At 38.1% G+C, this 25,052-nt stretch overlaps 1 pseudogene; it reads right to left on the bottom strand.

Annotated features, from left to right (window-relative positions):
* Positions 1-6,605: 6,605 nt before the first annotated feature.
* LOC119540481 lies at positions 6,606-22,441 on the bottom strand (annotated as a pseudogene).
* Between the last annotated feature and the right edge of the window lie 2,611 nt (positions 22,442-25,052).

Raw genomic sequence — 25,052 nt, forward strand, 5'->3', positions numbered from 1 at the left:
TAGTAGAGACATAGTAGGTGGTAGGGAGAAAAATATGAGAGAGACGCAGAGTGCCCACTAGAAGCCAGGTGCATGATAGGCATCCGAGGTGTGGTAGAGCAGTGAGAAAATACTGAGATAGTAACCATTGTGTTTTATAGTGGTTATTTCTTCTCTATTTTTTGGTCTTCATACCTCAGTGGAGGAATGGGGCAGGAGAAATAGCTTGAAGTCTCTTCTTGGCTTTTGCCTCCCCAAAGTTTAGGCCTTCGGGAGATGGAAAAACAATGCAAAATGTTTGAGAGCAGGAGGTTTGAGGAGGGTAGAGATAACTTCCTAGTCTCCCCAGTCTCCACATTGCGATACTTGGTAAAGATTCCTCTGCAAAGGATTAGGAAGGAGCTTTGGAGGAGAAGCAGTAACAACATCGGGTTAGGTGGATGCTGCCTTAAAGGACCCTGTGGGTTCCTTCTGAGCAGACCCGTGAGGAGAATCCAGATCCCAAGGTAGGATCCTGGATCTGAGAGGGAGAAGGCAATGCTTGCCAGGGGCAGTGGCTGCATGGTATATGGACTCCTCCTGGATGTTCCCATGACCTGTCTAGCAGAGGGAGCAGGAATCTGAGGAGCCCAGGAAGACGGGAACAAGATACTCAGCTGCAACATGAGTGAGAGATCACAGCCACAGATTCTCTCTCCGAGTTCCCACTTAATGCTTTTAAACTGGAGATTGTATGAAGAACGTGCCGCGGAACACTGTAGACGTTTGATGTAGTCCCAAATCACATTGTTCATCGTGAGGCAGGTGAGGCTGGGGTTTGACTTGCAGGGGACATCTGTTCATTTTAATTCTCAGCCTTTGCACTCAGATTAAGCCAGTCAGAATATAATAAACCTTTCATGATTGCTTCAGGAGTGGGTGCAGTCTTGCAAGGTGAAAACTTCTGTTTGAGCTATTGGGAAATAGACTGTGTTTTCTGATTGAGCAGGAGCTGCCATGGAGTTCCATGCAGGGACAGAGAGTGGAATCAATACAGAGAAAGCTGAACTAGAGACCAAGAAAATCAGGTCCTGATGACAATATTTGGACACAGAATCAAGCTGTACCTGAAAATGGTCCTATTCCTGGACTTTCTAGTTATTTGAGCCAATAGATTCCTTTTTCCCCCCTCAAATCTATTAGTGTTATCACTTGCACCCAAATGAGTTCTGAGTGTTACACTTAGATACACTTTATTTATAATCCCATGTGACTTTGGGTAAGTGACTTAAAGATCCTGAACCTGTTTCTTCAGGAGGATTAAGTGAGAAAATATATGTAGTACCCCTGATTCCAGGGTATTAAAAAAACTGATAATCCTCTACACAGTATTGCTTAGTATTAAAGAGCTTGGGATTTAGAGCTGACAGTCAGGGTTTTCTAAAATCCTATTCCTGCCACATACTAGCTTTGTGACTTTTGGTCAATTTACTTGTCCTCTCTGTGCCCTCATTGCTTCATACATAAAATCAGGATATCCTTAGTATCTACCTCATAGGTTCATTGTGTAGATTAAATGAGTTAATAGTTAAGTGCTTAGAATGATGCTCAGGACATTTAGCTAGAACTCAACACACGTTAGAATCTGCGACATATGATAACTTGGGGCCTTTCATGTAATAGACGCTTGGTTACATAATTATTGCATTAATCTGAATGATGGGAAGGTTAAGTGATATAGTGGATATGATGCTGAATTTAAAGTTAGAAGACTTTGGCTCATGCCCCACCATGCTGGTTTGAATCTGTTATGTACCCCATAAAAGACCATGTTATTTAATCCAATCCTGTGTGGGCAGACCTATTGTGGGTGGGACTTTTTGATTATATTATTTCCATGGAGATATGGCCCTGCCCTTTCAAGGTGGGTTTTAATTAGTTTACTATGAGAGAATAAAAGGCAGAGACATTTTGAAGAGAGTTCAGAGACACTTAGAGAGAAAAGGCCCAGACACATTTTGGATACAGCTGTTGAAACCAGAACCACGAAAGAAGCTAAGAGATGAAATCCAGAGTTTGCCCTGGAGAAGTTAAGAGAGGACCCCCAAAAAACTTAGAGAGAAATGCTCTGGGAGAAACAAGCAAGCATGCAAAGGAGGCAAGAAAAAGAATCTAAGACAGAAGCCCATAAACATTTTGGAGAAAGCAACAGAAACCAGATGCTAACCTTGGGAAATCCCAGCAGACTCTGGCCATGTGCCTTCCCATGTGACAGATGAACCCCAGATGTCATTAACCTTTCTTCAGAGAAGGTATCATCCATGAGACATTTTCATGGCCTTAGAACGTAAATTTGTGAACTAATAACCCCCCATCATAAAAGCCAGTCCATTTCTGGTATATTTCATTTTGGCAGCTTTAGCAAATTAGAACACCCATCTTTGCTACTCAACATTGAACAAGGGAGCTTAGCAATTCATTGAGTAGCAAGTCTGAACTCAGTAATAGCTTCTTAAACTAAAAATATTAATTTAAAGATGATAAGCATTCTAGATAAAGTTTTGTATGAACACACAATAATAGAATATTAGCCCTGGAATGAGGCAGAGATTATCTAGTTCAAACCACTTATTCACAAATCATTTATTTTCCATATCTCTTGATGTTTCTGGACCTTAGAAATTTGTTCAAGGCCATACATTTTGTAAAATAGCTGGAATTAGAAACCAGGTCCTCACATTTCTTTCTCTTTCCCCATAACATCACCTCAACAGGCTATCCACATGAAATGTGCTTTTTGCTTCAAGAAATAAAAGGCAAGATTTCAAACCTACCTTCTGAACCCTGTTCTCAGTTCTCTGGTTTCAGCAAACTTGGCAAAGAGTTGTATTGTCTTGTCACCTTCCTGAATTCTTTTCTAAATACAAGCATGAATGACTAGTCTGGAAGGGAAGTAGGCTAATATTTACTGAACATTGATTCTGGAATCTAATTCACAACCACTGAGGGCTACAAAGGGGAACGAACACTGACCTAATGTGAAGATCCATGAGCGTGAGTTTTGTACAGCACAGCAACGGGGTCTGTGCATGTGTATTCTGCCATTTCTGTCACTAAGATTCAGCAACATCCATCTGTCATGTACCATTACTTTTTTCTCACATATCTCACCCTCTCTAGGGGAAGGCATGAGGGGATAAGAGGAATGGCTGAGTAATCAATTTATGCGGCTGGCAAAACAGATTCCTGAGCTCTGTTCCTATTCACTCAAATACCAAATTTGTTTTATTAATAATAAATTGCATTTATATTTAAAAATAGCTTCATAAGACATTTTGTAATATATATACATGACATTCTATTACAGGATTTGTATGGCACTGTTCTTCATTGACGTAAACTCTTAATGAGCCATATTTAAGAATCATCATCAAGCAAACCTATTATTACTCAAAGGCTATTAACATTTCACAAAGTTGTCTGAAAAGTGATTCCATTTAGATATAATTTATTTCATCTAGATTTTTAAATTTCTGTTTTAGAAGTCATTATTAAAACTTTCATCTAATTCCGTATATTGTTTTTGTTTCCCTAATGAGGAAGCCTATTTAACTAGTAGAATGGTGAAAGTGTTCTTTTTAGTAATTAATAAACTCTGCAGGAAATATTAATCAGCATAACAAGTAGAGGACTTTTAATATAATCTTCTAATAATTTTCAAGGACAATTTGGTTTTATGAAAGGAATCTGAGGATTTGATATGCCCGCTGGGTATTTCTGTCTTGAGCAAATACAGTATTAAATGTAATACTTTTAATATAACTTTCATGCCATCCCTTTCCTGGAGTAGTAGAGAATTATAAGGAAAATGATTATGAGAAGACCGAAGTGCACGTGTAACCAGCAGTGTTTTTTGAGCAGATTCACCTCTTTGCAGATTAGGTTCCTCATTTATTAAAATGGGAAATGTAATTTTGCCTTTTCTAATGCAGATGTGAGTCTTAAGTGGTATATTTTATGGGAAAGTGCTCTGTAAAGCTCTACACAAATGTTGGAGATAATAATCACTCTGTCAAGTTTCATAAACCATTTGGCATCCAGAAAATAAGGGGCTCCTTAGTTTTCTGTGGCAATTATAATGGTCCCAATAATATCTGAATCCATGGTACTTGTTGCAATCCCAAAGTCACACATATAACTGACTTTATCCTCAGTGTTCCCCTCTGTCTGATAGGGTGGATTTTATTTTCCTTATTTTATAAAAGAAGAGAAAAAAAGAAGCATTAGATATGTAATGGTTTTACCATCTCAATTAGGGTCCAAGGTGGGACTTGGAGCCTGGGACTTAGCTCTTTTCTCGAGAATGCCCTCTTCACTAGCATCCGTCTCCAAACGATTTCCTTCGTGCCGAGTTAAGAAAACCAGGAGGCAGGAATGTGGGTATTTGATTTTAGATGTGAACAAATGTCTTTTCTGGGACACAGGGTAGCTAGAGGCCATAGGACAGGCTGGGGCTCAAGGGCATGGCTCTCCTTTTCCCTGGTGAATCTGAGATTCTCCAACAGTGGATATCAGCACTGCGTAGAGTGGCCGAGCAAGTTCTTCTGAAATACAGAATTAAGGCAAATGATGAAGAAATGCAAGACAGCCCAGCACGACGCTTCTCCTATCTGAAAAGACTGTCCTGTGCCAGCAGCAGAACACACCTCTGAGGCTCTTTGAGGGGCCCTGGGAAACAGGGACAGCACAATCAGCCTCTGCCCTGCCACGCAAGCTGGGGTGCCCAGGCAGAGGCACAAAAACGAATTGATGGATTTTGTGCCATTTTGGAGTTTTTAGTGATGCTGCTGCAAAGTTACAAGAAGGCAGAAGGCAGTGGGCAATGTTGCTAGAGATGCTGACGGTGGGATCTAGGTCAGTACTGAAATAAGACATGAGGACAATGATAAGTCTCAGCTTCCCAAGAGTAGGGTTTTATAAGTGGAAGTGAGGAAGGGGCACACGGGCAGGTTTGTGGTCATCAAATTGTGAAAGATTTGAGTGTCCGATTAAGGAAATTACTTAATTTGCTGCTTCTTTTTACTAGAGCATAAGTAACAGTAAAGTTTGCTTATAGTTCTTTTGAAAACATTGCTGGCCATGTCTTGTTATTAGGAAGTTTATGAGTAGCCCCAAATAAAGCCATTTTACCTGTCTGAACCCTCACTATCATGGGCCTCCTGGAGGTCGTGGGTCTTCCGTTTGATGATGAGTCAGGGGCTTGCTTCAGATAACCTGAATATGTCACAAATACCTGACACAGCCACATTTCTATTTCTACTGAGAATTCCCCCAAACTCTCAAATGTGCCAGTTCCTTTGTCTGCTTTGGGTTTGGAAGGGGATGCTGGTTTAACAAATTGCCTCCTGACTGGTTCTACAGTGGGAGCACTTGCTAATGCTGCTTCTTTCATCCAGGTGCGAAGACGACTTTCATTATCACTGCAGTGATGTGAGTCAGATATTACTCATGGTGTCCTTTGTTTTTATTAGAGAGGAAACTGAAATGAAACAGTTCTCGGGGTGTCGCTAAGTAACGGAAAATATCTGGGATTTTTCACTCAATAGGTAGATTCTCCCTTTTCATCTGTTTACCTTCAAAGATTTAATTTATTCATGGTGAAGAGAGCACAGGGCTGTGTCTGTTTTACTACACAACAGATGTAGGTCTTTGGCAAGTCAATTTTATTGCTTTCTGTCTCAGTTTCATTATGGATAAAATGAAGAATTTTAAAAGAATTTTAAATGGAGCTTTCCTTTGTTTTTTTGTTATTCACCCAGCAAACATTTGTTGGGTGCGTATGGCTAGTCTCTGGGGAGACAAAGATGAGAAAATGACAGTCCTTGCCCTCAAAGTGCCTAGGGTCTCAGGGGGATAGACAAGTAACTTCAACTGCTACGCAGCGTAGTTTGTGACAAGATGGAATAAAGCTCAGGGCATTATGGGAACGTGAAGTTAGGACACTAAAATATTGAGGTTACTTTCTCAGTGTAATGATACTGACTGGCAAGCTTGAATTCAGACTGGGATCTTCATCAAAACACTCTTTTGTGACCCAACACCATTACTATGGAATAAACACAAGTATGGTGGATATATTTAAGGGAATAAAAATCATTGAGAGTAGCAAAACTTAAAAAAAACAAAAACAAAAATCCTTTTACCACCTGGGCAGCTGAGCCTCGTCTCCATTGCAAATACTCTGGAGAATGGCTATCTGGGATCAAATCCAAGCTCTGCCTTATGAACTCGGTCACTTAGGCAAGTTCTTCTGTGCCTAAGTTTCCCTATCTGTAAAATGGAGAAGACAATGCCCTAGCTCCTAGGTTTGCCGGAACTATTGAATGAGCCCAACTTTATTTTAAAAGTTTTAAGAGTCTAGCACCTTCTTGTAGTCTCTCAAAGGAAGACAAAATGGCTTTTATTATTACTTTCAACATCTTTGGTACACATTGCTGGGAATTCTATTTTGTTTCTCTATCCTCATCAGTAAGACCCCTGAATGGATATAGAGCTGGCAGTTAAAGTGGCAGTGTTGACAATCCAGCTACTGGCCTTTTTTTTTTTTTAAACCAGAACATTTATTGCACCACTAATCAGTGAAATCCTTAAGACAAACTGGATGCTAAAACAGCTGCCCTCATGGGTTTAGGTGTTTTACTTGCACAGAATCCGTGTCTGAATCTACACTCTGTGATTTTTCCTCATTCAACCAGTACCAGTGGTATTGCATCTTCTAGCCTTGGCACAGGGTCATACTTTCTCTTGCATTTGCCACAGGTCGAGTCCTGAAGGTGGTAGGCCTTAGAGCCATGGTGGTGACACAAGGTGTATGCCTTATTGCATCACTTTGCAAACTATGATGCTGTCTTTGTTATCTTGCTTCTGCAACTGAGACAAAGAGGAGAGAAGAGAAGGTTCTTCCACTATCATCATAATGGTTTCTTTTCTTTTCTTTTTTTTTATTAGAGAAGTTGTAGGTTCACAGAAAAATCATGCAGAAAATACAGAAAGTACAGAGTGCCCATATATACCCCCATTATTAACACTTTGCATTAGTGTTGTGCATTTGTTACAATTGATGAGAAAATATTATTATTATTCTACTATGAACTATATTCCATCGTTTAACATTAGGGTTCCCTGTTTATGTTGTACAGTACTAATACAGGTTTTTAAAAATTGTATTCTAGTAACATATATACAACCTAAACTTTTCCGCTTTTATTCACATCAAATATATAATTCAGTGCTGTTAGTTCACAATGTGGTACTACTATCACTACCAACCATTACCAAAACTTTTCCATCAACCCAAATAGAAATTCTGTGCAATTTTGAGTCCCAAGCTTTAAGACAATTAGGACTTTAACTAGTTGTGCCTGGTAAAATTGCTTATGGTATCTTGTTGATGCCAAATTTGGACATTTTCATGGTCTTAGAATTGTAAGTTGTAACTTAATAAATCCCCATTGTTAAAAGCCAATCTATTTTCTTGTACATTGCATTTCGGCAACTGAAACATGGTAGCTTTGTACTGGGCATTCCAACATTTGCTGTTTGTAACTTCTCCCACTTTGATCCCTTCTCCCAGATCAAAGTATTGCCCTTCTTTGAATTGTGCCTTTCTGCAGGGGCCTTCCCTTTCTGATCCTTTAAAGGCCCTCCATTTCTTGGAATGTTTTTATGACACAAGGTCTGTGAGCTTGTAAGGCACAACGACTATTTCCTGGGGAAAAGAAATCTGAAGGACCAACTATATGAACAGAGGAATGTGTAGCTATCTATCCAACTTGACATGGCCTTCAGAGCCAGCAGAATTTTCCAGTCATTAGTCTGTTTTATATCAAAGCTAAATAGCACATTCTACGGCCCAGCCATGGGAGATATTCTAATCTTTCTGATTAAGCTGCAGATGAGGCTCCTAAATCCTAGTTCAAACATGCTTCTCTGTAGATGCTTTGAAAAGTAACCTGCTGGGTCTGTCCTTCCCAGGGTCTCATCCAACTCCTCTTTATGTACCAACACGCTGATATCCTCTAGGATGAATTACTTCCTTTTCACGTAAACTGCTTCCTCTTTCTCATCATCCTTGCTGCACTTCTGATCTAAAAATAGCAACTTTTGGTAACAAATGACAAAATTCATTTTGTAGATGAGGAGACTGATTCCCAGAGAGGTTTGGGAATATCGCATCCCTTCTCATGGCTTGTGATAGTCCATTGCTTTTTCCAACACTCCATATTGATATAGCCACCTGCCAACTATACATGAGATGTGAAAGTTTTCTGAAACTGCTGCTTGTGTTACTTATTTACTCTAATAAGAATAGGAAGTCAAAATTCACACTAAAATCTGAGGTAAAGAGGGACTAGCTTTCAGAGATATCAAGACATTCCTTATAAAACTAGAAATCATGGCAGCAGGGTATGATCTCAGGAATAGACAAATGGAATTGGTTAAGTCAAGGAACAGACTTATACACAAATGGCATTACAAAGCAGTGGAGACAGGACTCAAAAAATAGTCCTGGGAAAACTGGGTTCCAAGCGGATTGAATACAAACTTGGATTCCAACTTTATACCATGCACACAAATGAACTTCAAGTGGATTAAAGACCTAAATGTGAAAAGCAAAAATTTTAAAGTTATGGGCATTGGAGAATATCTCTGCAAACTTAGGCTGAGGAAGGGGTTCTTTAAGAATACCCAAACAGGAGGAGAACCTAAGATGGCGGCTAAGAGAGACAGGGCAAAAAAAAATCCTCCATGAAGAATACTAGATAGAGGCCAGAAAGTGACCCAGAACACCAGTTCCAGCGATGCACCACTTGGACGAGGTCTGCTAAATCCACAGGGACCATGCACTTGGTGAAACCGGGAGTCTGTGTTCTGAAACGAGTGAGTGAGCCTGCTGAATGTCCAGCAGCCACGCTGTGGTGGGGTGAAACTGGGGGTTGGCATTTGGAGGCAGACTAGTTATTTTTAAAAAAAAAAACAAAAGCGGCTGCAGATATGGCAGCAAGAACCACACAGTGAAGCGCAGCAGGAAAGGGCTGTGTGAACGCCTCAATATCTGGCATGGAAGATAGACTTTCGTGCGCCCACTGCTAGTTGTCTCGGAGCAAGGAGGGCAGAGGGGAGCCAAGAGGGGAAAAAAACATACCCCTTGCAGCCATCTTCCCAGTGGGCTGGTAACGCTCCTCCTGGGGCCAGAGCCACAGCCCAGAGCCGCGCCAAGGGACCCAGTGTGACGGGAAGTGTTTCCGGCAACGCCACTCACATGCCACAATATTGGGCATGGATAATAGCCTTTTGCACATCCACAGCTAATTGTCCTGGAGCTGTACGAAAAGGGGGAAATTAACACGCCCCATTCAGCCATCTTTACAGCAGGCCGGGAATACCCCTGCACGGCCCGGTGGCCCAGGGCTTCCCTTGAGGGATGGTGTGCACTTGTGATGTAGCACAGCCTTCTCTCGGCAGAGGCCCTAGAAGGGCATGGCTGGGAAGAGGAACCCACCCAGAAATCCCAGGGACCCTACGCCAATACCAAGGACTTGTGGGTCAGTGGCAGAGACAATCTGTGATGAGACTGAAATGAAGGTTTAGACTCTTGCAACAGCCTTAAATCTCCAGGAACACCTGGGAGGTTTGATTATTAAAGCTCCCCTGCCTGCCTAACCACTCAGACACATGCCCCACATTCACGGTGGACAGTACCAAAAACACACCGAAACTGGGTGCACCAATTGGACCCCATAAGAACCAGACACCCACACACCACAAAGACAAAGTTGGGGAGAACTGACTTGAGGGGAATAGCTGACTCGTGGACGCTGTCTGCTGGTTAGTTAGAGAAAGTGTACACCACCAAGCTGTAGATCTGACAAATTAGAGACTGGTGTCTGAATAATCCTTCATATCCTAAAAGAGCCCTATCAAGTAAAGCAAATGCCAAGAGGCCAAAAACAACAGGAAATTTTAAAGCATATGAAAAAAACAGAGAATATGGATAACCCAAACCCAAACACCCAAATCAAAAGATCAGAGGAGACACAGTACTTGGAGCAGTTAATCAAAGAACTAAAGACAAACAGTGAGAGCATGGCACAGGATATAAAGGACATGAAGAAGACCCTAGAAGAGCATAAAGAAGAAATTGCAAGAGTAAACAACAAAATAGACAATCTTATGGAAATAAAAGAAACTGTTGACCAAATTAAAAAGATTCTGGATACTCATGGTACAAGACTAGAGGAAGCTGAGCAATAACTCAGTGACCTCGAGAACCGCAGAACAGAAAATGAAAGAACAAAAGAAAGAATGGGGAAAAAAATCAAAAAAATCACAAAAGATCTCAGGGATATGATAGATAAAATAAAACATCCAAATTTAAGACTCATTGGTGTCCCAGAAGGGGAAGAAAAGGGCAAAGGTCTAGAAAGAGTATTCAAAGAAATTGTTGGGGAAAACTTCCCAAACCTTCTACACAATATAAATACACAAAGCATAAATGCCCAACGATCTTCAAATAGAATAAATCTAAACAAACCCATGCCAAGACATATTCTGATCAGACTGTCAAATACAGAAGAGAATGAGCAAGTTCTGAAAGCAGCAAGAGAAAAGCAATTCACCACATACAAAGGAAACAATATAAGACTAAGTAGTGACTACTCAGCAGCCACTATGGAGATGAGAAGGCAGTGGCATGACATATTTAAAATTCTGAGACAGTAAATTTCCAACCAAGAATACTTTATCCAGCAAAGCTCTCCTTCAAATTTGAGGGAGAGCTTGAATTTTTCACAGACAAACAAATGCTGCGAGATTTTCCTGATAAAAGACCTGCCCTACTTCAGATACTAAAGGGAGAACATTACATCCCAAATCACCAGGATACACATTCTTCTCTAGTGTTCACAGAACTTTCTCCAGAATAGACCATAGGCTGGGACATAAAACAAGCCTCAATAAATTTAAAACAATTGAAATTATTCAAAGCACAGTCTCTGACCACAATGGAATACAAATAGAAGTCAATAATCATCAGAGACTTAGAAAATTCACAAATACCTGGAGCTTAAAAATGAGGGGGAGATGAAAACATTCCTGAATAATCAAAAGCTGAGGGACTTCATCACCAGTAGATCAGTCCTATAAGAAATGCTAAAGGGAATTGTGCAGGCTGAAAGGAAGGGACACTAAACAATTGACTGAAACCACATGAAGAAATAAAGATTTCCAGTAAAGATCACATGGTAAATACAAATACCAATTCTACTGTATTTTTGATTTGTAACTCCACTATTTACTTCCTACAGGATCTAAAATACTTAAAGTGTAATGATTAACCATTGGTTTTCAGCTCAATGTAAAATATGTAATTTTTGACAAGAACTACATAAGGGTGTGGGAATGCAGGAGTATAGGGACGTAGTTTATGTGTCCTTTTGAAGTTAAGTTGGTATCAAAGAAAACAAGATTGTTATAGACTTAAGATGTTAAATTTAAGCCCCATGGTAAACACAAAGAAAGTATCAGAGAATATGATCATAGAGATGAAAAGTAGAGTATGGGTTACAAGAAGTGGGGGAAGGGGCAATGGGGAGTTAATAAGAAATGATTGTAGGGTTTCTATTTGGGGTGAAGGGAAATTTCTAGTAATGGTTGGTGGGAAGGTGATGGCATTGCAACATTGTTAATGTGATTAATCCCACTAAATGGAATGCTTGGGAGGGGTTGAAATGGGAAGATTTATGCTGTATATATGTTTCCACAATTGAAAAAAAAGACAGTCTAAATAGATAATGACAATTAAATGCCATAGATGATCCTGGATGAGATCTAAGAATAGAGGAGAAAAGGCTCAAAAGGACACAATTGGGACATAAGAAAAAAAAAATGAAATATAGAATGTAAGCTTTATATCAATGTTAAATTTCTTCAACTTCTTAACTACGCTTAATGTAATTACATAAATGAATATTCTTGTTCATAGGAAATGTATATGTGAATTATATTATTTGATCAAGGATGAGTGTAAGTTGCTCTCATATATTCAGAAGACAGAGCAACAGATAATGGATGATAGGGAGGGAGGGAGGGAGGGAAAGAAAGAAATGGTAAAGTGACAAAATATTAAAGTTGGTAGATCAGGGTATCGGTGGAGGGAGGTTGGGATATGCTCAAGTTCTGTGTATGGGGTTTGTATTATTTTCACAACTGCTACTGTAAGTTTGAATTTATTTCAAAATAAAAATTAAAAAAAAGAATACCCAAACATAAAGATTAATAAATTCATATACATTACTATTTAATTCATTTTCACAAACAAGAGACCCCACAGACAGTCCAAAGACAAACTAGATGGGCAGAAGATATTTACAACATGTAAACTCAACACAGAATTAATATCAGACTATATTTTTTGAAACACTTCTAAAAACTGATAAGAGAAAGCACAAATAACCCAATAGAAAAATGAGTAAAATATATGAATGAGCAATCCACAGAAAAGAAACTACAAATAGTCAATAAATATATGAGAAGGTGGTTACCTTACTATTAACCAAAAAAATGCAAATTAAAACCACAAGATAAAATTGCTAAAATTGTAAAAGTCTAATAATCCTGAGTGTTGGCAAGAATGTGAGCAACAGACAATCTTGTGCGAATGGGAGTCTAAATTAGCACAATCCTTTGGACAGTAGTTTGGATTTTCTAGTTAAGTTGAAGATGCACCAACCCTAAACCCAGCAATTACATTCTTCAGACCACATCCTGGGGGAATTCTTGCACATATACACAAGGAAACATAAAAGTGTTTAAAGCAGGATTGTTGGCAAGGCAAAAAAGGCTATCAACAGAAGATTAGATCATAGAATCATGATGTTTTCAGAAACCAGAATATTGTGCAGTGATGAAAATGAATGAACTAGGGGTAAATAAATCAACATAAATAATTCCCCTAAACATAAAGTTTAGTGAAAAAAAAAGCAGTTTGTAAAATACGTATGAAATGATAGCATTTATATAAAGTTTAAAACATATCAAATGGTACAATATAATATTTTTGATACGTAGTTTATTTTGAGTTACCAAATTTTGTGCTGAAAGCTGTGACATAATCCTGCCAGGTAACTAATTTCTGATAGTGCAATTTATTTTGTTGAGCAATTAGCAGGTTGGAGAACTTTAACCACAGATTACCTCTTTACATTGTTCTGTTTTGAAATAACAAATGATGTTTTGGGGAGTTTCTCAGGTTGCCTCTAGGATGCTGTTGCTGGCGAACATGGTACAGGTGATTTTAACTGGATGCTTTACTATTCAATCTTATTTTTTCAGGGTGCTTATAGACCACTAATCTCTGTACAGAGTATGATCATCATGGTCACCAAGAAAAATGCTTTTTGAGCTGGTATCTGCTAGCAGTGCCCCTCTGGGATGCACAAAGCATAATTAATGGACTAGCATCTGCTACTAAGACAGGAATTCTGCAAGTGGCCAGTGTGGTCTGTAAAGACTCTTGTGGTGGTCATGGTGGGGTTCTGTAGCCCAATCGCCTGCTTTTTTCTTTGTTTAAAAAATCATAAGGAGGAAGGAAGAAGACAGAGGCATAGAAAGGAGTGGAAGTTAGTTAGTCCCCCCGAAACAGCCAGTAACATCTAGAAAATAATCTGGAATAACTGTGGGGGGGACAAATGTGACTGCCCATCATCATGTACCAATCTGAATTTGGAGGAATGCCCAAGATTGCAGCATAAAATCTGGAAGTAAAAACTGTGGACCTGAGCTGGGAGCCACCCTCCCCTCATAGCCCAAAATGCAAAGCCTCTTGGGGCTAGAGAGCAGCACTCTCCCAAACTGCAAAGCCTCGCTGTGCTAGAGAGTAGCACTCTCTGAGCAAGTGAATACAGCTTAGCTGAGCTCCAACTGGGCTTTTAATTAGCACATGTGGATTGCTTAATACAAACTATGAATCCCCAAAAAGCAGACAGAGGCTTTTGGTGATGACTGACTGTTCTAGTTTGCTAATGCTGCCAGGATGCAAAACACCAGAAATGGATTGGTTTTTATAAAAGGGGGCTTATTTGGTTACAGAGTTACAGTTTTAAGGCCATAAAGTGTCCATCAGCATTGGGTACCTTCACTGGAGGATGGCCAATGGTGTCCAGAAAACCTCTGTAGCTGGGAAGGCACATGGCTGGCATCTGCTCCGGAGTCTGGTTTCAAAATGGCTAAATGCTTACTCCTAGGACGTTCCTCTCTAGGCTTCAGCTTCTCTCCAAAATGTCACTCTCAGTTGCTCTTGGGGTGTTTGTCCTCTCTTAGCTTCTCCAGAGCAAAAATCGGCTTTCAAAGGCCATTTCCAAAATGTCTCTGTAAGCTGAAGCTCCTCTCTCAGTTCCAGTGCATTCTTCAAAGTGTCCCTCTTGGCTGTAGCTCCTCTTCAAACATCACTCACAGCTGCACTGAGTTCCCTCTGCCTGTCAGCTCATTTATATGGCTCCACTGATCAAGGCCCACCCTGAATGGGTGGGGCCACACCTCCATGGAAATATCTCATCAGAGCTACCACTTACAGTTGGGTGGGTCACATCTCCCTGGAAATCTAATCAGCAACAAAACATCTCCCCCACAAGACTGCATCAAAGAATATGGCTTTTTCTGGGGGACATAATACATTCAAACCAGCACACTGACCTTGGAGAGCTGGAGGACATCTCCGAGAGGGAGGGAGAGCCCAGAAGACCAGGTGCTGTCTCTGGCCAATGGGTGAAACTAAGAGAGGCCTGCAGACTGACCCTGAAGGGAATCTTTCTGTCCCCTTTTCAGCCCAGTGGAGAAAGCCTCAGCCACTTTCAATTCCCAGTGCTCAGACCCAGACAAGAGTGGAGATAGCAGAGTCAGAGACAATTCAAATGCAAACTACCTCTCCCCAGGGGGTATATCTTCCCTAAGAGGAAAGAGGCAGTGCCAAGCTCTACTACCTGCCTTCCATTCACAACCAGACCCCAGAGCCTGGGGGAAAACAGCCATGGGCCACACCTCCTTACACCACTCTGGAGCTACAGGCTGACAGATGCCACCTGCTAGGCAGAAAAGCACAGTGGCTCGAGGTCTCTCAGGGTGCATCAATCTTCTAAGACACCCTCAGGGAGACCTGAAACTATTGCCTGCTTCCAAGACCTGAGCCCATTCTGGTCTAGGAAAACCTGGTTGGGGTAACCAAGGAGGCCAGATGCCTAGACAACAGAAAACTACAACCTACACTAGGAGGGGTGAAGTTATGGCCCAGTCAAAGGAAAAAACTTACACTTCAACTGAGATACAGGAATTTAAACAACTAATGCTGGATCAATTCAGAAAGTTTAGGGAAGATATGGCAAAAGAGATGAAGCATAAAATGAAAATGAAAACACTGGGTGTACATAAGGTAGAAATCAAAAGTTCGAAAAAACAACTGACAGAATCTATGGAAATGAAAGGCACAACACACGAGATGAAGGACACATTGGAGACATACAACAGCAGATCTCAAGAAGCAGAGGAAAACACTCAGGAACTGGAGAACAAGGCACCTGAAAGCCTACACACAAAAGACCAGATAGAGAAAAGAATGGAAAAATATGACAAATGTCTCCGAGAACTTAAGGACAAAATGAAATGCAGGAATGTATGTGTCATTGTGTCCCAGAAGAAGAGAAGAGAAAAGGGGCAGAAGCAGTAATAGAGGAAATAATCAATGAAAATTTCCCATCTCTTATGAAAGACATAAAATTACAGATCCAAGAAGTGCAGCATACCCCAAACAGAATAGATCTGAACAGGCCTATGCCAAGACACTTAATAATCAGATTATCAAATGTCAAAGTTAAAAAGAGAATCCTGAAAGCAGCAAGAGAAAAGCGATCCATCACATACAAAGGAAGCTTGATAAGATTATGTGTGGATTTCTCAACAGAAACCATGGAGGCATGAAGGAAGTGCAGTGATATATTTCATATACTTAAAGAGAAAAACCACCAACCAAGAATCATATATCCAGCAAAACTATCCTTCAAATATGAGGGAGAGCTTAAATATACTCTGACAAACAGACAATGACAGAGTTTGTGAACAAGATACCTGCTCTACAGGAAATACTAAAGGGAACACTACAGACAGAAAGGAAAAGACAGGAGTGAGAAGTTTGGAACACAATTTGGGGAGATACAAGCACAGCAATGTAAGTACATTGAGCAAAAATGACTGTGAGTATGGTTGAAAGAGGAAGGTTAGGAGCATGTGGGACACCAGAAGGAAAGAGGAAAGATAAAGACTGGACTGTATAACTCAGGGAAACCTAGAGTGCTCACAATTGTGATAAAAGGTACAAATATGTTTTTACATGAGGTAGAACAAATGAATGTCAACATTGCAAGGTGTTAAAAATGGGGTGGGATTGGGGGAAAAATACAATCAATGCAAACTAGAGACTACAGTTAACAGAAACATTGTATTATGCTTCCTTTAACATAACATAGGCAATATACTAAAGCTAAATGCATATGGTGGGGGGGGCATAGGGGAAGGGATGGGACTTTTGTCATTGGTGTTGTCTGACTCTTTATTGTACTTTATTTTAATGCTATCTTTCCTTTTGTTGCTTCTTAGGTGTTATGCTTTTTCGCTTTTTTTTTACTCTTTCTTTTTTTTCTTTTTCTACTGTCTCTCTACCTTCTTTGACTCTTCCTCCTTCTTTGTGGAAGAAATGAAGATGTCCTTATACAGATAGTGGCGATGGTGGGGAACACATAAATATATGACCATAAGGAGAACCATCGATTGTTTACTTAGGATGGAATGTATGGTGTGTGTGAACAAAACCATCTTAAAAAAAAATGGGTTGATGAAATCTTGAGGGCACTCTGTTGAGTGAAGTAAGACAGACACATGAGGACAAATATTGCTGGTTCTCACTGATATGAACTAATTATAATATGTTAACTCATAGACATGAAATGTAAGTTATCAGGATATAGAATGGGGCTAAAGAATGGGGAGCGGTTGCTTATTGCGAGCAGAATGTTCAACTAGGGTGAACTTAAACATTTGGAAATGGACAGAGGTGATGGTAGCATGTTGTGAGAATAACTATCAGTGCTGAATGGTGTGTAAAGGTGGTGGAAAGGGGAAACTCAGAGGCATGTATGTCACCAGAAGGAAAGCTGGAGGTTAAAAGATGGGAATGTATAAAACAGTGAATCTTGTGGTGGACAATGTCTGTGATTAACTGTACAAATATTAGAAATCTCTCTCATGAACTAGAACAAATATATGACACTATAACTAGAAGTTAATAATAATAGAGGGGCATACAGGAAAAAAATATATACCTATTGCAAACTATATACTGCAGTTGGTAGTATTTTAACATTCTTTCATCAACAGTAACAAATGTACTATACCAATACTATGAATCAATAATGGAGTGGGGGTGGTTAGGGGTATGGGAGGACTTGAGTTTCCTTTTTTTGTGTGTCTTTATTTCTTTTCTGGAGTAATGAAAATGTTCTAAAAATTGAAAAAAAATTAACTGTGGTGATGGATGCACAGCTGTATGATGGTACCACGGGCAAGTGATTATACCACTTTGGATCTTTGGATAATTGTATTGTTTGTGAACAATCTCAATAAAAAAAAATGGGAAAAAGAAAAAAATCACAAGGAAACATGCTAAAATATTAAATATCCAAATTAAAGATAATTTGGTGTAGAAGGAGAAGGGATCTCAGAGTGTTCCATAGGGGCTTTCAACAGTGTTAGTAGCACTTTATTTCTTAAACTGAATAATGAATATATCTGGAATATTTCATAATAACTTTTTTAATCAGAAGAAACATGTAATATTTTTCATTCACTTCTCATAAAAATTCCTTGCATAATCTCAGGCATTACAAAGGAAAATGTTCTATTTACCTTCTGAAATACAATCCACGTTGCCAATGTTAGACTGAAAACACCAATGGACTGGACAATTAGTGTCTTATGTTCTAGTCTAGCCCATGCCACAGACTAGCTCTGTGGCCTTGAAACAAGATGCTTAACCTCTGTGGGTCTCTGCTTCCTCATTTATAAAATCAGATGGTTGAACTGGCTGTTTTTTAGGCCCCTTCCATGGTTATTTTCTAAGTTCCAATAATTGTATTATCTCCCATGAATAATTTAATTTCACTTAAAAATTAAAACAAGAAGAAATTACTGACAGAAAACTTTTGGATGAGAGTAGTAACTTGCAGATATCAAATGTCTTGAGTGGTTATTAGAATGATAGTATAATCTGATAAAATATGCTTGTTGCAAAATACATAGAAAAAACTCCTCTTAAATATAGATAGGGAAATCTATTCCTCCCTGAACTGACTCAGATTCTAATTAAGCAGATTATGTAGTGTCAGATTCTTTTTTTTTATTGCACAGTAAAACTGAATTATTTAGTACTATAATTTGAGAATTGGTCACTATGGTTTCTCTATTTCTATTAAATAGAAATGGAATTGAAAAGAACACTATTGTTCATATGATCTCTTCCCGCTCAATCAAGAAATCTATATTATCCTTAAAATGCAACAAACTGGTCTTTCACTGCAGTTATTTCTTATCGCATTTTTCCATCTTCTTTCCCTTTCATTAATATGCAATTTTGTGTCATGGTTGTAGGGTATATGAATGGGTAGTTCTATAGTAATAGCCACTGGGGATACTTCTGCTTGTCTGTAACATCTTCCTGATTGTCCAGAACCAAAACACCAATTTCCTGGATACTGAGGGAGAAGCACCGACAAATTCTTGCTCAGCATTTCCCTTTTTCTATACCTCCAGCACTCCACGGAAATAGCTATTAATGCATCCTGCTATTAATGCAGTTGCAACACAGTTTAGTAGACTGTGGTTTCCTTACAACATTTCAAGATTTTTAAAAAATCGAAATCAAAATACAGAATTTAATAACCTCTCACAGAATTTGGCAAATGATGCAGCCCAAACTGTATATTGTCATAGAGAATTTGAATAAATATTACTAAAATAAACATGCTCAGTATAAAGGTATTTATAGAATTTTATATTCTACAAACAAAAAGCACTTTATTCTCTTTTGCGTGTGAAGCATTCAGAACAGAAAGACCTCAGAGCAGTTGAGACAGACATTTTGGAGATGGTGGCTGAAAGCAGACTTTTGTTGAAACTTTGGAGATGCTACCCCAGAGTTTGCTCCAGAGAAGGTACGAGAGGACAAACGCCCCATAAGCAACATTTTGAAGAATGCACAGGAACTGAGAGAGGAGCTGGAACACAACCCAGGATCATCAGACACCAGCCTTATGACTTCCCAGCTAACATGTTTTCCAGACACCATTGGCCTTCCTTCAGTGAAGGTATACTTGTATTGATGAGTTAATTTGGACATTTTCATGACCTTCAGACTGTTAATTTGTAACCAAATAAACCTCCTTTATAAAAGCCAATCCATTTCTGGTATTTTGCATAATGGCACCCGTTAACAAACCAGGACACCTCCTATTATTCATTTAATTTTGTCCCCATTTTTCTACTCATCTGTCCATACACTGGATAAAGGGAGTGGGAGCCACAGGGTTTTCACAATCACATAGCCACACTGTGTAAGCTATATAGTTACACAATCGTCTTCAAGAACCAAGGCTTCTGGATTGCAGTTCAACAGTTTCAGGTATTTCCTTCTAGCTATTCCAATACACTAAAAACTAAAAAATGATATCTATATAATGCATATGAATAACCTCCAAAATGACCTCTCAAATCCATTTGAGATCGCTCAGCCACTGAAACTTTCTTTTGTTTCATTTCTCTTCCTCCATTTAGTCAAGAAGGCTTTCTCAGTCCCATGATGCTGGGTCCAGGCTCATCCCCAGGAGTCATGTCCCACATTGCCAGAGAGATTTGTACCCCTGGGAGTCATGTCCCACATAGAGGGGAGGGCAGTGACTTTACCTGCAGAGTTGGTTTACAGAGAGGCCACATCTGAGCAACAAAAGAGGTTCTCTGGGGGTGACTCGTAGGCACAATTATAAGTATGCTTAGCCTCTCCTTTGCAGTAACAAGCTTCATAAGGGCAAGCCCTAAGATCAAGGGCTCAGCCTTCTATATTGGTAGTCTCCAATGCTTATGAAGTTATCAGGAATTCCCCAGGTGGGGAAGTTTAATATTTCCACATTTTCCCCCAGTCCCTCAAGGGGGCTTTGCAAATACATTTTTATTCTCTGCCCAAATTATTCTGGATGTACCAAGGCTTCACATTAAACTGTACAAACCAACCAGGTCTCACTCCCTTTTCAAAATTCCACGTAATTATGGTATTCGAATAAACTGACCATACAAGTTAAATTATATAGTGTAGCACATTTATTAAAGTAGAGATTTTATAAGATATATTCTTTAATAAGATAGAATAAGATTTTAAATCAATAAAAATATAAACAGAAATCTAAAATTTAATTCTGTAAGTGATATTATATAAAATAATTATAAATAACTTCTGAAAGATAAATAACTTCTGAAAGATAGAAAAAGAAATAAAAACCCAAATAACACTTTATCTAAGATCAACTAAAAGGAAAAACTTCTTATAAGAATCATTGTCAAGGAGTAAAACTCACTTCTTCAGAGGCCAAGCAGAGAGGTAAGGGTCTGAATACATATCATGTTATGAGACAGTAGAGAGTGGTGGGGACTGAGGAGGACTCAGAATTGATGGCAGGCTCAGGGAATTCAAAATTTAAAAGAAAAATAAGATGAGAAATAAACAAAAACAAAATTTTAAATTAATAAAAGTAATAAATTAAGAAAAAGAATAGGGTAAAAAAGCAAAGGAAATGTGAGCCTGACAATACATATTTGTGGTTAGCCAGGTTTTGACACCTGATCTATTGGATACAAATAGAGAATAAAAATAACGTTGGTCTACTGGATAAGTGTTGGGATGATTTAGAAGAAAATAAAATTAGAGCTATATTTCAAACCATTCATAATGGTAATTCCAGGGGAATTAAAAAACTAAATGTAGGATAATCTATATGAGTTTTGGAAAAAAAATAGGAGAATATTTGTCATGCAGGAATTGTCAAGGCTTTCCTCAGAAAGAGAGGAAACACCTTGCCCAAATAGGAAGCAAATTGAGGGATTTTTCTACATAGCAATTTGTAATTTCTGTGATAAAAGATGATACTGAAATTCAATTAGACTAATAAAGAGCACTTATTTTAAAAGAAGAAAATTCTCTAAGATTTAAAGAGTTTCTAGAAATTAATGAAAGCACAACAAAACATAAAACTGGGTAAAGAATATAAACAAGGTAATTCAGGGTAAGAACTGCAGATGGACAGTAGACATATTAAAAGGTGTTTGCCACACTAGAGATGAGGGAAACGTAAATGAAAAAGATGTGTTATCACTTTTAACCCAGTGGATTGGCAAAAATTAAAAAGATTGATAATATCTAGAACTGGCAAGGGTGTTGGGAAAATGGGTATACTCATGCACTCTTATTGAAGTTGTGAATTTGTATGTTGCATTTTGGAAAGCAGTTTGTGCAGAATTTATAAAAATTAAAATGTGAGTTGCTTTTAACCCATTTACAATTAGTTAAAATATATAGGATGGGAAAAAAGCATGCATATTTAACACTTTTTATACAAGGATATTTATTAGTTCATTGCTTCCCCTTGCAAAAATTGAAAATAAACTAAATATCCACCAATAGGTCATAGATAAATGTATTATGGCATATACCTATTCTAGAATAATCTGCCGTTAATAAATGAAGTAAATCTAAACATAATGACGTATAAATAAGTCCACAAATCAAAGGATTATATGTGGGGTATAGCTCTAATCTTACTTTTTCTCCATGTATGTTCATATACATTTATTTGAGCATAGAAAAGTATGCTACCTCAGATGGGTGGGATTGAAATGAGAAGCAAATCCATTTTTTATAACAAACACTTCCGTATTGTTTGATCTGTTACAACAACAATGCAACCTATATTATTTTTATATTTTTAAAGTTTATTTTTAAATGCTAATTCCCACTTTACAATGATGAATATTATTCCTTCAGGGATTTGGGGTGTCTTTCATGTGTTCCTCTAATTAGATACAAATGAAAGCTAGGTAAAAAAAGTTATGGTCCAGCCTGCCAAGATATACAGGCCAGGGAGCTTCTTGGTATGACACCCAGACTTTCAAATCCCGAAAATCTTTTATTGTCATTCAAATGGCGAGCTTACCTTTTCTCCAGCATTTTCTTCTTTCCCTTCTTGCAAGGGGCGGTGCAGACAGGGTCAATACCCCGGTGCACATAATTCACTGTTCCCTGGAACAGCTCTGCACTGAGCACTCTTAGAAATTGCATGCATGCATGCACATCTGTGCACATGCACACCCATGTATACCAACCCACGGAGTTAGGGGAAAAGTGAAGAAAACAACTACAAAAATGTATCACAAAGACAGCCCATACCCTGCCAGCCTGAAATAGAGATCGTGAGTCAAAATGAAGTTGAGATTTAGAACTGCCTCCTTTACTATGCCTGGGCTCAAGGAGGCACAAACTGCTTAGGAGAATTTCCTTTTTTTTTTTTTTTTTTTTTTAATGTTAAAAGTATCCTCTCTTCTCTTGATAGATAAAGCTTCAGGACTAGATGTGAAATTCAGCCAGAGTGCTGTCTTTTGTCTCCCTTGTTCATGTAAAAGAATTAAGAGTTCTCAATCTGCTTCTAAGAAAAATCTTCCTTTAATGGAAGGAATCAAAGAAAAAAACAAGCATTTGGCTCAGAGGTTAACAGTGATTTTGTGATGCAAACCTGCAGATAACAAATGAGATCTCTATTCCAGTTTTTAAACAGTATTAAAAGCAATTTAAAAGCAATTTTAAAGTAGAGGAAACCACAGGGGAAATCTGACCCCATTCCAAGGCAGATTCATCTCTTCAGCATCCCAGTCTAGTGTCCAAGCAAGGCAGGGCAATGACTTTCTTTCCGGGCACTCCTGGGCTCACTGATCTCATAAGCAAGGCTAAGCCAGTCTCCCTTGTCCTGTTCTTCTTAATTTCTTTTTAAAAATTAACTTTAAAAAATTTCTTTTTAAGCCTAAGTGAAGGAATTGTTATCTAATTCTATGAATTCCATAAAGTTAAATATACTCATTCAACACATTTTTTACTGAGCTTTGTTCCAGATACTAGAAATAAAACAAATATTTTGAGAGTCATTTAATTTTATTTCATAGAACTTTTATAGGAGAATGGTCAGGAGTCTGTAAAACGAGGATTATAATAATAACTACTTTGGAGAGTTGTCATGAGGATTAAATGAAATTGGAATCACCAGAGTTTCTGGAACATAGTAAGAGTTAGTTATTATTTTTGTTATTATTTGTGCTTAAATGAGCCTGTTTTTTTTTCCTGATTTTATAAGCAAAGATATTATCACTGTAAAATATAGACACCTCAAAGAAGAAAATAAAATCCTAAAATTCTGAAAAATTGCTTCTTTTTTGCATTTTAAATATATTACATAGGATTATATCATACATAGAGTTTTACCCTATTTTATTCTCTTAAATATATAGCAAGCATATTCCCATATCTATTAAAATTTAAAATTATTTGAAAGAATCTTTAATATCTGCATAATATATTATATTCATGTATCATAATTATTTAATTCTTCCCCTATTGATAGATTTTTGGGTTGTTTTCTGTTTTTCATCATTAATTTTTAAAAAGTGGGAAATCTTTGTGTATTGCTTGGATCTCTGCTTATTTCCTTAGGGAAAATTCCTGTAAGTAGAACGGTGGGCCAGAGATGATAATTTTTAAAATAGATTCACTGTTTTTTGGAAAGTTTAGACCACTGCCAACTTTCACAGCAAGAGTATGAGAGTTATATCCTCATCAGTACTTTAACTCAACTTACCTTTCCCAGATGGACTGTCAATCATATTTTTACATTTTTCTTTTATGAAGGATGAAAAAAATAATGGTTACCCCTTTTTTTTTTTTTTTTAATTCAGTTTTATTGAAATATATTCACAAACCATACAGTCATCCATGGTATACAATCAACTGTTCACAGTATGATCATATAGTTATGCGTTCATCACCACAATCTATTTCTGAACATTTTCCTTACATCGAAAGAATCAGAATAAGAATAAAAAATAAAAGTGAAAAGAGAATACCCAAACCATCCCCCCATCCCACCCTATTTGTCATTTAGTTTTTACTCCCATTTTTCTACTGATTTTTTTTCAATTTTTTAACTTTGTTTATCAAAAAATTAAAAACAAACAGGCAAACAACAACCAAAAAAACCCCACAACATTTCAAACAAAGCAATGGATTAAGGAAAACAAATAACCTAAAATAACTACTTTGCTTCCCAGTATGTTCCTACCATACCCCCAGAAAATTAATAAACCATGTCTCCAAACAGAGGAGTAAGGAAAAACAAATAATCTAAAATAACTACATTGCTTCCAACATGTTTCCTTCCATACCCCAAGAAATTAACAACCCCTAAGAAAACAAAGGAATAGAGAGAAAAAAAAACCTAAAATAACTCTATTGCTTCCAACATGATCTTACTATATCCAAGAAAGTTTACAAACCATAATCATTCCTGGGCATTCCCATAACATTGAGATTACCCTCCATAGTTTATCTGTTCTTATTAGATTATCATTCCCCCTCCACTAATTGGTATCTCTAGGTCCCCTACATTCTACAGTATAAAACATTGTACATTTTTCACAGAATTCACATTAGTGGTAACATACAATATCTCTCTTTTTGTGCCTGGCTTATTTTGCTCAGCATTATTTCTTTTTTTTTTTTTTTTTTTTTTAATCTTCATTTTATTGAGATACATTTGTATACCACGCAGTCATACAAAACAAATCGTACATTCGATTGTTCACCAGTACCATTACATAGTTGTACATTCATCACCCAAATCAATCCC

This window comes from Choloepus didactylus, chromosome 7 (assembly GCF_015220235.1).
Source record: "Choloepus didactylus isolate mChoDid1 chromosome 7, mChoDid1.pri, whole genome shotgun sequence".
Classification (NCBI taxonomy): Eukaryota; Metazoa; Chordata; class Mammalia; order Pilosa; family Megalonychidae; genus Choloepus; species Choloepus didactylus.